The 13182-nt window shown below is 38.0% G+C and overlaps 1 long non-coding RNA gene across 1 annotated transcript; it reads right to left on the bottom strand.

The window, feature by feature from the left end:
* Positions 1-1569: 1569 nt before the first annotated feature.
* LOC125178541 lies at positions 1570-3242 on the bottom strand. Its single transcript, XR_007156941.1, has 3 exons — positions 3192-3242; positions 2245-2360; positions 1570-1953 (listed from the first exon to the last, which is right to left on the bottom strand). It is a non-coding gene; the product is annotated as an uncharacterized LOC125178541 (long non-coding RNA).
* Between the last annotated feature and the right edge of the window lie 9940 nt (positions 3243-13182).

The raw sequence follows: 13182 nt of genomic DNA, 5'->3' as shown, positions 1-13182 counted from the left end.
CTTGCAACGTGTGAACAGTAAATTTTAAAAATATTTTAATATATTTCTATAAAAATTATTAAACGCAATGGATGTGAAACCTCGTTTTTTTCAGATTTTATTGCCGGGTCAGAAGTTAGACCCATCAGATATTATGTAATTTGGTGTGTATAACTTCAGTATACTAGCACAAAAATATCCTTCAACTCTGAAGACTATCAAGTAAATCCTATTAAATACTTTCAGGAACTTTCTCAAACTTAGTTTTTCGCTTCATTGCAGGGAAGTCGCATTGTCAAGCAAATTACGTTTTAAATTCCATGAGAAACACAGTGGTAACAACGCTTTGCTTCTCCTCCCAGGTAGCAGAACGCAAATTATTTAATATTGATAACTAGTGATTTGGTTTAACACAATATATTCCATTATTAATAGCGATCCACTCATGTGTAGCGAAATGCATATTGTTCGTAAACTCTAACGAAATTCTCACCTCGGCTTTGCATTTACCTGCAGGCAAACTGAGGCGTAGAGAACAGCGTCTCGGCCTGGTATGGAAGAAAATAGTTTTCTTATTTTGAATGATATGTTGATAATTTGTTTCGTGTGACTACTAATAATACAAACGGCGGCACGTGTCGTGGTCGGGACACGGCACCATCACGACCGTGACCATCTCATCTCATGGTCCGTAGCATCTCATGGTCCCTAGCATCTCATGGTCCTAGCATCTCATGGTCCCTATAGCACGATTTAGTCGCCGAGTCCCTGGCGACTATGGCGACTATGGCGAATGAAACGCTTGTGGCAAATTCAATCACATGTTTATTAGAATAATTAATGCCATATATAACACAAATACGGTCTGGTAAATCCCACACAAAACAGAAAGTCTAATTAATCCCTCATGTAATTTTGGTGGCGAGAAACGCCCTGGCGGAAGACGTGAGCAACAAGAGGCTTACTTCGCTCTTATAACTACAGGGATAACAACGTAACGCTAATAAATGAATGATGCAAGACTTTAAGACACAAATACAAGTCAGTAAATCAAGATCAAATAATCATAAGTATTACAAGTAAATCCGCACATTTTCTAACAAAGGGAACATTGAATTCGTACCGAACATTATAAATACCAAAAGTAGTATACTCGTACTTAATTAATTGATCAGTCAAAGGAATTTACGGAAATACTTAAGTTAAGACTACCTTTTCAATGCACTTAGCTCAGTTTTGAGTCTAGTTAACCACACTTTCATCATTCAGCATTGGAATACTTATCTGTTTTGAGAAAATTATTGACTTTCCAAAAACCAACGGTCCAACGCAAAGAAACATCACAATTTAGAACGATCATCACAGGCTATTCTCACTGACGTATTGACAATTCCGTAATCTATTCGTTTCTTGATCTCAGCATCAACACTCCTGACAGTTTACAGGCTCAGGAATAACAATTTCATACTTAATAGGGTAACGTGGGGCAGCGCGCCCCCCACTTTTTTATAATATCTGCCATACTTAGCGAGAAACCCGCTATGGGCCCGTGACCCGCAGTGGGCTCGCTGCCCCATGTTACCCTACATATTACAAAAGATTTATATCAACATGATTATCTAATTGTTGTTTAATATTCATCTCCACAACGTCTTTGCAAGATTTTTCCTGCTACTTCACAAAAATTTTCAAGATTGCGCACGGGCAAAAAGACTGCGACCCTTGCGTCGAAGAGCGAAATTTTCTCTGATAATCGCACACCGTAAACCTAACTGCAACAATCAGTTTCAAATGAACACTCTCGGATATTCCGCTAAACGTAATCTAATTCATAGAAGAACGAACCCAGGAGTTGGCAAATCCATTCTGAAGTGCAGACATGGCCATCACCATCACCATCACCATCGCCATCATCATCACCATCACCATCATTCACCATATCGTCACAAGCGACGAGAGTGACTCTGCTCTGCTCTGTAACAAAACAAGAATTATGTTCATAAATTAAAACTCGTTCAACAAAATATCAAACTAATTGCATTACAAATAAAACCACGTAAACACTAATTATGTAAAATGATATCGAACTGCAGATAGACTGGCTAGGCCTTGAGTGAGGTTATATATTAATGACAGAACAGTGAGTGACTTCCGTGTGTCATACAGAACACACACAGCCTCATTAATCCTACAAAAAACAAACACAGTCTCATTAATCACACACAAAACACACACACAGCCTCAATAATCTCACACAAAACACACATTATTGTCCTCAGAGGTGCAGGTATCTATAATACGCCGCCTGCAGTTCGGCGTCACTGGGCACCTCTGGTCCCCCCGGGGGCCACCGGGGCGCGATGCGGAGGCGAACAAACGACCTGTGGGAGTGCGGCAGTGAATATCCTGCGTGGCATGTGGCATGTGGCATGCCAGCAGCCGCCATCTCGTGTGGCGCTATCATTGCCCGACAAATGGCGACCAACGACAGAGCGCCATCATCTTATCGTTAATATTTTGAAGATGAGATAATTATCATGGATATATAAATTCAATATAACCATATCGGATTATATAGAATCAATATATTGGAACAATTAAGCCATAGGAATACAATTATTTATCCTTTTATTATATTAAATAATATATATAAGATATTTCTTTCAATATAATACAATTTATTACATTAGGATTATATAACATTATATTATATTATCGTATATTTACATCCCCAATTTTATTATGAACAATATTTTATATGTATTATTTAATTTAATAAAATTATGCATAATTTTCATCCTATCTTACAATTATCCCAAATAATTCTATAGAATCCTACATGATTACATAATAAATAATTAAACTATATATAATTAAAAAGAATTTAGGCTTAAGATATAGGACTAACAATAATGACGCCATATCATTATTCTGATATGCCAAACGATAATGATTGTTGTGATGATGGCGCTGTGTCCAATGATTGGCCGCCATCTGAGTGGCCGGTCCATCATCATCGGCCGCCATTTTGTTTTATTTTGCGGCGGCCATCAGTCACATCACACATAACCATTATCATTGTAGTCTACATATTAGAATATAATATAATTATAATGTATTCTATTTATAATTTTAATGAAGTCTATATATTAGAATATCCCCCAGAGATATAGGAATATTGGCCCACAGTTCAGTGGCCGCCGTCCACTCACCCGTGCACCCAGGCGCGCGTGTCTCCCCCGTAGTCGTCCGTCCTGATCCTGGCGTCGCTCAGCGCCCGCAGCAGCGGCGGCAGCTGCGCGGCGCTGAGTCTGGAGCCCCGCAGCGCCAGTCCCTCGAACCTGGGCACACAAACTGCAGTGTCATATCGTACAGTTATACGATGTATAACTAGTTATATATACGATGTATACGTATATACAACTATACGGCACACAAACTGCAGTGTCATATCATATAGTTCTACGATGTAACAACAGCAGTAACAGCAACAGCAGCAGCAACAGTAACAACAGCAACAGCAACAACAGTAGCAACGGTAACAACAGCAGTAACAGCAACAGCAGCAGCAACAGTAAAATCAGCTGCAGCAGTAACAACAGCAGAAACAGTAATAACAGTAGCAACAGTAACATCAGCAGCAGCAGTAACAACAGCAGAAACAGTAATAACAGCAGCAACAGTAACATCAGCAGCAGCAGTAACAACAGCAGAAACAGTAATAACAGTAGCAACAGTAACATCAGCAGCAGCAGTAACAACAGCAACAGTAACATCAGCAGCAGCAGTAACAACGGATGAAACAGTAATATCAGCAGCAACAGTAAACAACAGCAGCGGCAGCAACATCAATTACAACATAGTAGCAACAGCATCAACAGTAACAACAGCAGCAACAGCAACAACAGCACCAACAGTAACATCAGCAGCAGCAGCAGTAACAACAGCAATAACAGTAACGACAGTAACAACAGCATCCACAGTAATAACAGTAACAACAGTAACATTAGCAGCAACAGAAACAGTAACGTAGAAATCGTGGTATCGTAATCGGAAATTAATTCCATCTCATTAATTTCCGTGTTACGTTGCATTGTTAATTAATTTTATTATGCACACATAAGAAATTGTATATCAGGTCAGTTTCTCTTTAAAACATACTTTCGCGCCAAGCAACCCTCACTTTCGCACTTGGCGCCATGTTTAAATAGTGGCGCGAACGAGAATGCCAAGCGGCAGTTGGTCTTCCTTTTTGAGGAACTAAAAAGTATGACGAAATTGTCAAATAAGCGGTAATATTTTAGGCCACAGTAATATCACATTCACTCACTACTATCACTCTTCTAATGAAATAAATTGTAATTAAAAGGCACAAGAAAGCAGGGAATGAAAATGCGAGCACTTGTCAGGACAACGCTTATAGCGTCCAACCGCACTACCATCACTGAGGCATGCGGTCACTGCTCACGTCGTCGAGCCTCGAGCCTCGCCAGGCGACGAGTAGAACAGACGATCGTTGTATTCATTTTCGGAGTAAACAATTTCACTGCTAACGATGCTGGTAGTAACGATGCTGGTAGTAACGATGCTGGTAGTAACGGTACAGGTAGTAACTTTGATGGTAGTAACGGTACTGGCAGTAACAGTGCTGGTAGTAACGATGCAGGAAGTAAATTTTTAGATAATAGTTACGGTGATAACTTAATCAATTGTGATTAATAATCAGTAACATAGTCAATTATTAGTTGCTATCATAAAATCATGAATTAATTTTTTTCATATCATATCAAACTAAAATTTATAAAATGTATATTAATTTTAGATTAATTAATCTAAAAGAATGAATAGCCAAACAAAAAGTTTGCAGATAATTTTTTTGCACTTTGTTTGTTGAGTTGCCTACTCTCATTTACTTCGATCATCAGCGATAAACCCACAGTCGATAGTTTGCCGTAAATCTGTAAAGATTGTTTAGGGAAATTCGACTGCCAAATCGTAGAGTGGTCGGATCTTCCGCGTTATGACATAACCCGCAATAATCGACTTCGTTGCCCACATTGCTGCTTGACTGGGTACTATACCACGTATAGTGTTTATGCAGGTGTTATACGATGTATACTATACACTGTATGACTATACGATGTATAACAAATGGATTTGTATTCCCCAAGGACTATGGATGTATTCCATAGGGGAATATGGATGTATGGATGGGATGTGATGTATTCCCCATATAATTCCCCACATGGATGTATTCCCCAAGACTCTATTTCCCCCCGCGGGGGTCGGGGGTGTATTCCCCAAGACTCTATTTCCCCCCGCGGGGGTCGGGGGGCTACGCACCTCTTGCCAGGGGGGGCGAGGGAGGTGATGGTTTGGGCCACAGCCCCCCAGGACCCCTCATCCGCCCCCTCCACGAACAGCACTGGCGGAGGGGAGGAGGGGGGCAGCGGCCACGTGGGGGAGGAGGGGCCAGGGGGCGGGTGGATCTTCCGCGTTATGACATAACCCGCAATAATCGACTTCGTTGCCCACAATGCTGCTTGACTGGGAATGCACTTAATCTGTAATATTTGTGTCATTTCTTTTCTTCTCTAACAGAATAAAGACGAACAAACGCTCTAAGTAACCACAGCACAAGGAACTCGAGTGTTCTTCACTCAGCAGCACTGAATATTCCTGTGTTCTTAGCACAACCGCACTTTGTTCTGTTATGTTCTCGTCTGCCCACACCACCGAGTTCTTATATAACAACCGGTACTTACTTATACGGGACTTAATCTCGTTTACAACTCTTTTAAATCACGAGTTCGTCCCCTTACACTGTTAGATACTCGAATGCTTTTCCCACAGCGCTGGGAAATAATCAGTTCTCTCTCCCTACCGCCTGCTACTCACTTGTTCCCTCACTGGTTACTCACGTGTTACTCTTCTCTCCCCAGTTTCTGCTAATCATTTTTATTTGTTCCCTCACTTGTTACTCTTCTCCCCCCAGCGTTTGCTACTCACTTGTTACTCACGTGTTGCGCTTCTCCCCCCAGCGCCGGGTTCGCCCACGTGCTCGGGGACTCGGGTTCTCTGCAGCTCCTGGACGACGTGAGGCGCGGCCGGCAGCGCGGCGTCAAGATGCGCTGTAAACGAAAGCAAAACTCCTGCTCGCTTGCTTATATCTCGGACATACCGCGGTGATTACCGCTGCTCTGCGATGTTGTTTGTTTTCAGTAATCTTGTGTAAAGCACCTGGCCGTTATACGTACCTGGCCGTTACAACGTAGTATTATAAGTTTATTTATTTAGAAAGAGATATCAATAAATTGGACAACGTTCGCGAGGCTTTGACTCAATTTAAAATGATTATAAGAGTAGCAGAACTTTCTTGTTATCACGAAATACGTTTATTGAAAGAAATATTCAACAGCGTGCAAAATTAGTTCAAAATACGTATAGGAAATAAGATGCTCATTTCATAAATTAAGATAATATATATTTTGAGTAGGAATGTAACGTGGTGACAAATTGTAAATTTTCAGTCAGAAATGTTAATATATTAATATTATTATATTAATAGGAATAGAATTTAATAGAAACTATGGAATATGATACGCGAGATTCGACGATTTTTTTGGAGCCTAGGCATAATGTCATTATTGCCCAATTTACTTATATATAACCACCGATAACAACCTGCGTCCTGATCCCGAACTTCCCGTAATTGTAAAATGAATATGTGACTTCTGACGAACAGTCCCCTAGCAAAATACTGTTGGCACACACCTATTATTTATTTATTAGCTTATAGATTGAATACTCTTACTCATGATATATTACATCTTACATGTTGATGCAAGAACTTATATTATTCAATGTATTCAGTTATACTACGTGGATTCAAACGGGGGCAAACATTTGTATCATTAATTGACAAGTACATGGAAATTTATTTCTATGTACTATGAAATTTGTATTGAAAGAGGCAACAATAAAGAAAAGAATATTTCTTTATTTCAGCGTATGGTTGAACAGATCTCGAAGCCTAGAGTGATTGATTTAACAGACGGTATGCATACAAAGAGGTAACATAAGAGAAATGTAAGTTATTACTATTGACGCATTTCATCGATTAAGTCAGTGGTTCCCAAAGTGGGCGATATCGCTCCCCTGGGGGCGGTGGAAAGATCTGGGGGAGCGGTGAGGAAGAAAAGGGCGGTTGGGAGGCGGCAGTCCGCGAAGTCGAAGTCAGAAGTTCGTACGTTTGTTTGACGATTTGTACACAACATGTGTAGAACATGACTGCGAATCAAATAAATTTTCAAGAGCTAAAAATCGCCGTTTGGCAGTTAGGAATTTATATTCAAAATTTCGTTCGAATCTGTTCAGTAATTTGAAAGAAATTCTTTGATCACGGCGAATTTCGGCCCGTATCGCCGTATAACTCCCAAATGAAGGTGAAATTTAAAAATTTTTCACGAGCTAAACACCATCGTTAGGTCCTAATGAATACGTGTTCAAAGCTTTATCGAGCTGCGTTCATTAGATTGGGAGATATTCCTTGGTCACTGAATTTGGAGATTGGCCGTGAGACCGGCTGCGAGACCGGCCACGAGTCCGGCCGTAAATTTGTCCGAGCCGTCTTGAATTTCTAGTGGTGAAACAGTTTAAACTGTAAAAATATATTAGTTTACTAAATGGGGCTCTATTTGTGAAATACAAACTTGTGTTTTACCTTTCTCTTTTAAAATTGCAGCTTACTAAATATCAGGACAGAGGCGTTTGTTTTTATACGTGTCTGTCGAGTGGGGGGGTGCGCTAGAGAATCACTGGGGAGCCAAAGGTGGCGCCAGGCTGAAAAAGTTTGGGAACCACTGAATTAAGTCAATTTGAGTATAAGCGTTATCTTGCAGTCTGACTCTCTGATTTGGCTATGCAGCTACGTTTCTAAAGAAATTTTCAGACCAAACATTGAAGAGTTCCGTATATCGAAGGACAACTTAAAATTTGTGAAAAAATCATGCATGATAACTCGACGTTAATTTGTCGGCGACCATAAACGAGTTGAACGGAAGCTGCTATTTTCTCCTCAGCTGCTGCTTGCTACACGCCGTTAGTCAGCTGCTTTATTTAATTAATAGTTTTTTTATTTTCTATCACTTTCCTGCGTATTTTACAGACTTTCTGCAGGTGCGTCTTATAGAAATTCGATTCGGAATTAACCTATTTCAGTAATCAACGCACCTTCTGGAACTATTAGCGTTAACTTCTGGTGTAGCAGTGCTTGACACTCGGCATTAAAATTACTCGATTTTCGTGGTTTTCACTTTTTTTCCTCTTTCATTAAAATCTGTTTTTTTTTGTTCCTATTTCATTTTCTCCAGAACATTCATTAAATGTGTATTTTGTAATGTTTTAAAGTTGCAATAGCATAACTCATATCAAATCATATCTGATTGGGATGGACTTGTTTTCAGATAACATTAATTATAATGAAATCCCTTTCAATAAAAAAATGTCAGGCAAAATAATGTGAATGATTTAGTGGCCATAGAATATGGCTCTGACAAAACCGAGTTACCTCTATAGTTTTTTTATTTGTTCATGTTGTAGCATTAGGGTTAAACAGTTGGGTCGAGAGCTTTTTGAACTTTTTGGAGTTCGACTTCACAGTAGCGCGGAATTAAAGTTGTGTTTGAGCAAAAAAAAGATGCATGCAAAATTTTGAATCCCTAGGTTGATCCCTTCATGATTCGTGACCCATTTAAAATATATGAAAAAAATGAAAAATATGAAAAATCCCATATGAAAAAATATAAAAAAATCCAATTCCCAAAAAATCTCATTTAAAAAATATGAAAAATTATCCCAGAAATCCAACTAGAAATGTTCCAAGTTTCAAATCTCTACATTAATATCTTCATCATTAGAGAATCACAAGAAAATATGAAGGTTAAAGCTCACATATGATATGTAAATATTCGAGAATTTACCCACAAAATAATACTTTTGTTTACTTGAGGGCCACAATAGGTATATTTAAGTTATGTAAAATGTTATGTAATGTTATGTAAGAGTAAATGTTTTTCTTTTTTGTCCGTTAAGAAAACGTGGTTTTTTAAAGTTTTTTTATTTGTTTTTTTTATTCTTAGCTTCGTTTCGTGTCTGTCTGTCTGTCTGTCATCAAAAATTCAGACCTTAATTTAGAGCTCTTCTGAATATCATAGAAACTTGAAATTTGGCATGCATGTTTATGCTGCCTAACAATTCAAGATTTGATCATCAGAAACAATAATTTAAAAATTGTTTTTTTAAATAAAAAAATAAAAAAAACACTAAAAATTCACGGTTTTGAATTGAGTTTTTTCTCGAATATCCACACTTGCCAATCCTGGAAATTGATTTGAATTGCTTAAATTGCTAATTAAAAAGTAGAAAATAAATACATATAAAAAATATTTTTAAAAACCACTTTTTTCTGGTTTTTACAAAACTAAAAATAGTGAAATAAAACAAACAAAAAAAAAACTTGAAAAAACACGTTTTTTCGACAAAAAATAAAAACATTTACTCCTACATAACATTACAGAACATTTTACATAACTTCTCTCCCAACGATGAAAAATTTTCACAGCTTGTTAGCCGGAAACCACAGATTTCATTGTGCTCTCAATATTAGAGAATTTACCCAAAAACAATACTTTTGGTCACTTCAGGGCCACAATAGGTAAAAACCATCATTATCTTTCATTTGCTAGAGCTTTGTGTAATCATCTTCACACTATTATAATTGTAACTTAAATAATTGTTCAGTCATAAGTTATCCGAACTTTATTTTCTATCTATTTTTAACTAGATATTGAATTACGAACTATATAGCTTATGTAAAAACAAATAGCTAAGTGTTGAACCATGAAAAAATTAATCTAGGGATTTAAAATTATGTACTCATCGTTTTCATACACATACACAAGTTTCCCGCACTGTTGTGGAACCGAATTAAAAAAAAGTTGAATAAACGCTCCACTCCGAGTAATTAAACAGCCTACCGTCAATGACATATTAGCCGCAACTCGGCAGATACTGCATTCACCTCGCTGCTCACCACTAACAACACTGGTCAGAACTATGATTAGAAAAGTTCGATAACCTCATGAAGACTACGAAGTTGTTTTCATCGCGCAAGAAAAATGTTGTTCAGTTATCTTTAAAAATTATTGTTTCTATTGCAAGACGGTGATTTGAGTGCTGTTGCGAGATTATCGGTATTGACGATTATGTAAAATCGTTAATTTCTTGGCAGTTAATGCGGCGCGTCGAACCGCCCGCTTTGACCAGACCTGCACGAAGTTATTTGAGGTCTCGTGATGCAGAATTATTGAAGTATTATTTGACGCAGAAGTGCCTTATTTCAGAATCGCCTATACCTAAATTTGGAGAATCACGCAAAGTGAAGAAATAATTATTTAGTTTGTATTTATCATACTGTTCCTGCGTTTCGTCTTGACGAATTGCTGATTAAAAAAAATATTTGTCCAATTTTAAATTGGATTTTTTTGTACTTAGTTAAAGAAGAGATTTGAAGAATGTTCGAGCTGAGACTGCTGTTGATGTTTAGTTGGATGTGGGCAGAGTTTTACGTGGTCGCCTATGATTAGAAGATTGTAATTAAATTGGCCAAAATTGAGCTAATTATACGATTAGCAACAGCTACGTGAATGTGTTGGAATTAATATCAATGATCGATGAGCTCTGCGATTGAAACAACAGACGAATTCGTACGTGAAAATGCGAGCACGGGTAATTACAGCTTTAACCTTACTATAATCACCAAGCTAACGGTGAAGTTGCTCGACAAGAAGATCAGGCATTGTTGACCCTGTTTGAAGAGTGTCAGGAGGAACTTGTGGAGGCACCCACAGTTCCTAACCGCAACATAGTTTGAGGAATATTCCTGTTGAAACTTTGTGTTTGCACACCGAGCCGTTTTGTTTTAGGCTCGTTACAAAAATGACATAAGCGGTCAAAATGTGGAATGTTTGGAAGCCCTTTGTTTTTCTTATAGTCTTACTGCTGATTTCAATTGTCACTTAGTTCCAATGAGATTTTGGTTTGAGACTTGGATTACGATAGCATCTAATTCCACTTATGCAACACTGGTACTACGAGAAAGAGCCAAATTTCTCAGACTTTCTTGCACAATGATGAAAAGAAAAAAATATTCTGCAGGGCGTGTGGAGATGATCAAGATCTACTGATTCTACTCTCACGGCCTTTTTTTCTGATTATCTCAGCCTTTGTTAATATATGTTGAAACTTGTTGTAATTAAGGATTTAAAAGCAAGACTAACGTCAATTAAATGAGCCATTTCCCCACGATATGGTTTTCGTAAAGATATGACAAATTTACTTGTCGTTTTCTTTGTTTTTAAATCCTTTGTGACCTTGCGATTATAGCAGACTATTGATATAAGTTGCTATAATTAATACCAGGTTTACGGCCCGGCTTATGCAGGCAGGGGCAGGAGCAAAATCTTTCCATGAAACCAGAACCTTCTACTGACTAATATTGTAGGGCCATACTACATGTGTTCTCTGATGCTTGCGTTATAATTACAACAGCTTGCCCAGTTAAATCGAAGCAAGACTATTAATTCAGACTTGGAAGTGCATCAAGTGATGAATTGAGCTTAGCCTTATTAATTAATAAGGCTAATTAATACTTTTACAGCAGAAGATATTGAATCATTGATCAAATAGTATGCTATTTTTTCTATCCTTCTTCATTCATATTGCTATTGTGTAAATGTGACTACGAAAAATGGGTGGGAAAATCTGCGACTGCGCTAAAGATATGCTGCAAATTAATATTAAAAAGGTAAAGTTGAACTATATATACACAGTTCTTTAAAAGAGAGAGAAAAAAACGAAGCAATTTTACTAGGAGCGAGAATCAACTTAGGTGCCCGGCAGTGTACAACTCAAGCTCATCAATTGCCATGGGTGCACGAGCTCCGGCATCAATTTAGGTTTTCAGACAAGCATCTTCGTATTACGGAGGTTAATGATTTTCTTCAGGTCATACAGGCTGAAACAAGCCCATGAATAACCAGTCTGGAATAACCAATCTATCTTCTATACCGGCCTGTGGACTTCGTTGACTGCCAGTAAACCTGAAGTGAGGTGGGCATCGATTCTTGTTGCACCGGTCGTGGTCGAGCAGGTGTTTGTCCTGCTTGACTAGAACAATAACGGGAGTGCGAGGAATTATCTCGCAAGATCAAAAGCCGATCTTGCCACGCACAAAACTTGTTCGCAGCGCATTTTTGGTACGTCCACTTTCCAACACTTCCCATATAAACACTAAGCTTTCCAAGTAATTATAGCTCTCTAAATTTGAGTCAAAATTTCGTAACTACAGAAAAAAGAATTTTACGATGAAAAATTTGCTAAGCTTGTTAGCCGGAAACCACAGATTTCACTGTGCTCTCAATGCTGAAGTTCTGAATTCTTAAATATTTATAGCCGATTTTAATGCTCTGTCATAATATAGCGAAAGCACACCAATGAAACCGGAATGAAAACTACCGTTTGAAACTGTCAGTAGAAAATTTTAAGCTGCTGAATCGAAATTAATGGATTAATTACTACTAAAGAAATATGACAATTTAAAAATAGAAAATTTGTTACAACAAACTTCTTGCCATTGCGGTTTCAAGAATATTTACGAAGACGTTCCAGTTTTTAAGGAAAAGTAAATACATGACGTTTGAATTAAATAGATTTGGGCTAAAATAATATTCCAATACTTCGCAATACTTCGATCCATCGCATTCCTCTGTGCGCACGCGGCCTTTATATTTTGAGACGATACAGTGAAGATATAGCTGAACACATATTTTGAGACGATACAATGAAGATATAGCTGAACACCAAGGACTACTACACACAGGACATGCATAGCCTATGTCCAGCCTCTGCTAGCAGAGGCGATCGCCTACACTATGAAAATGCTGTTGTTTTAGTGGCATCAACAAATGATATGCCCATAATTGTTTCATACAATAGTATTACAATGTGTGTAGTAGTCCTTGGTCAGAACCATAGACTTGTCTCTTATACACATCTAGATGTGTATAAGAGACAGAAAGTAGGTACCATTTTCCTGCCTTCATACACTGATAAAAAAAATATTTAAATGGAGTCAGTATACAT

The sequence above is a fragment of the Hyalella azteca genome, unplaced genomic scaffold, assembly GCF_000764305.2.
Source record: "Hyalella azteca isolate HAZT.00-mixed unplaced genomic scaffold, Hazt_2.0.2 contig10657, whole genome shotgun sequence".
In the NCBI taxonomy this organism is placed as follows: Eukaryota; Metazoa; Arthropoda; class Malacostraca; order Amphipoda; family Hyalellidae; genus Hyalella; species Hyalella azteca.
This window is presented reverse-complemented; position numbering and strand designations above follow the sequence as displayed.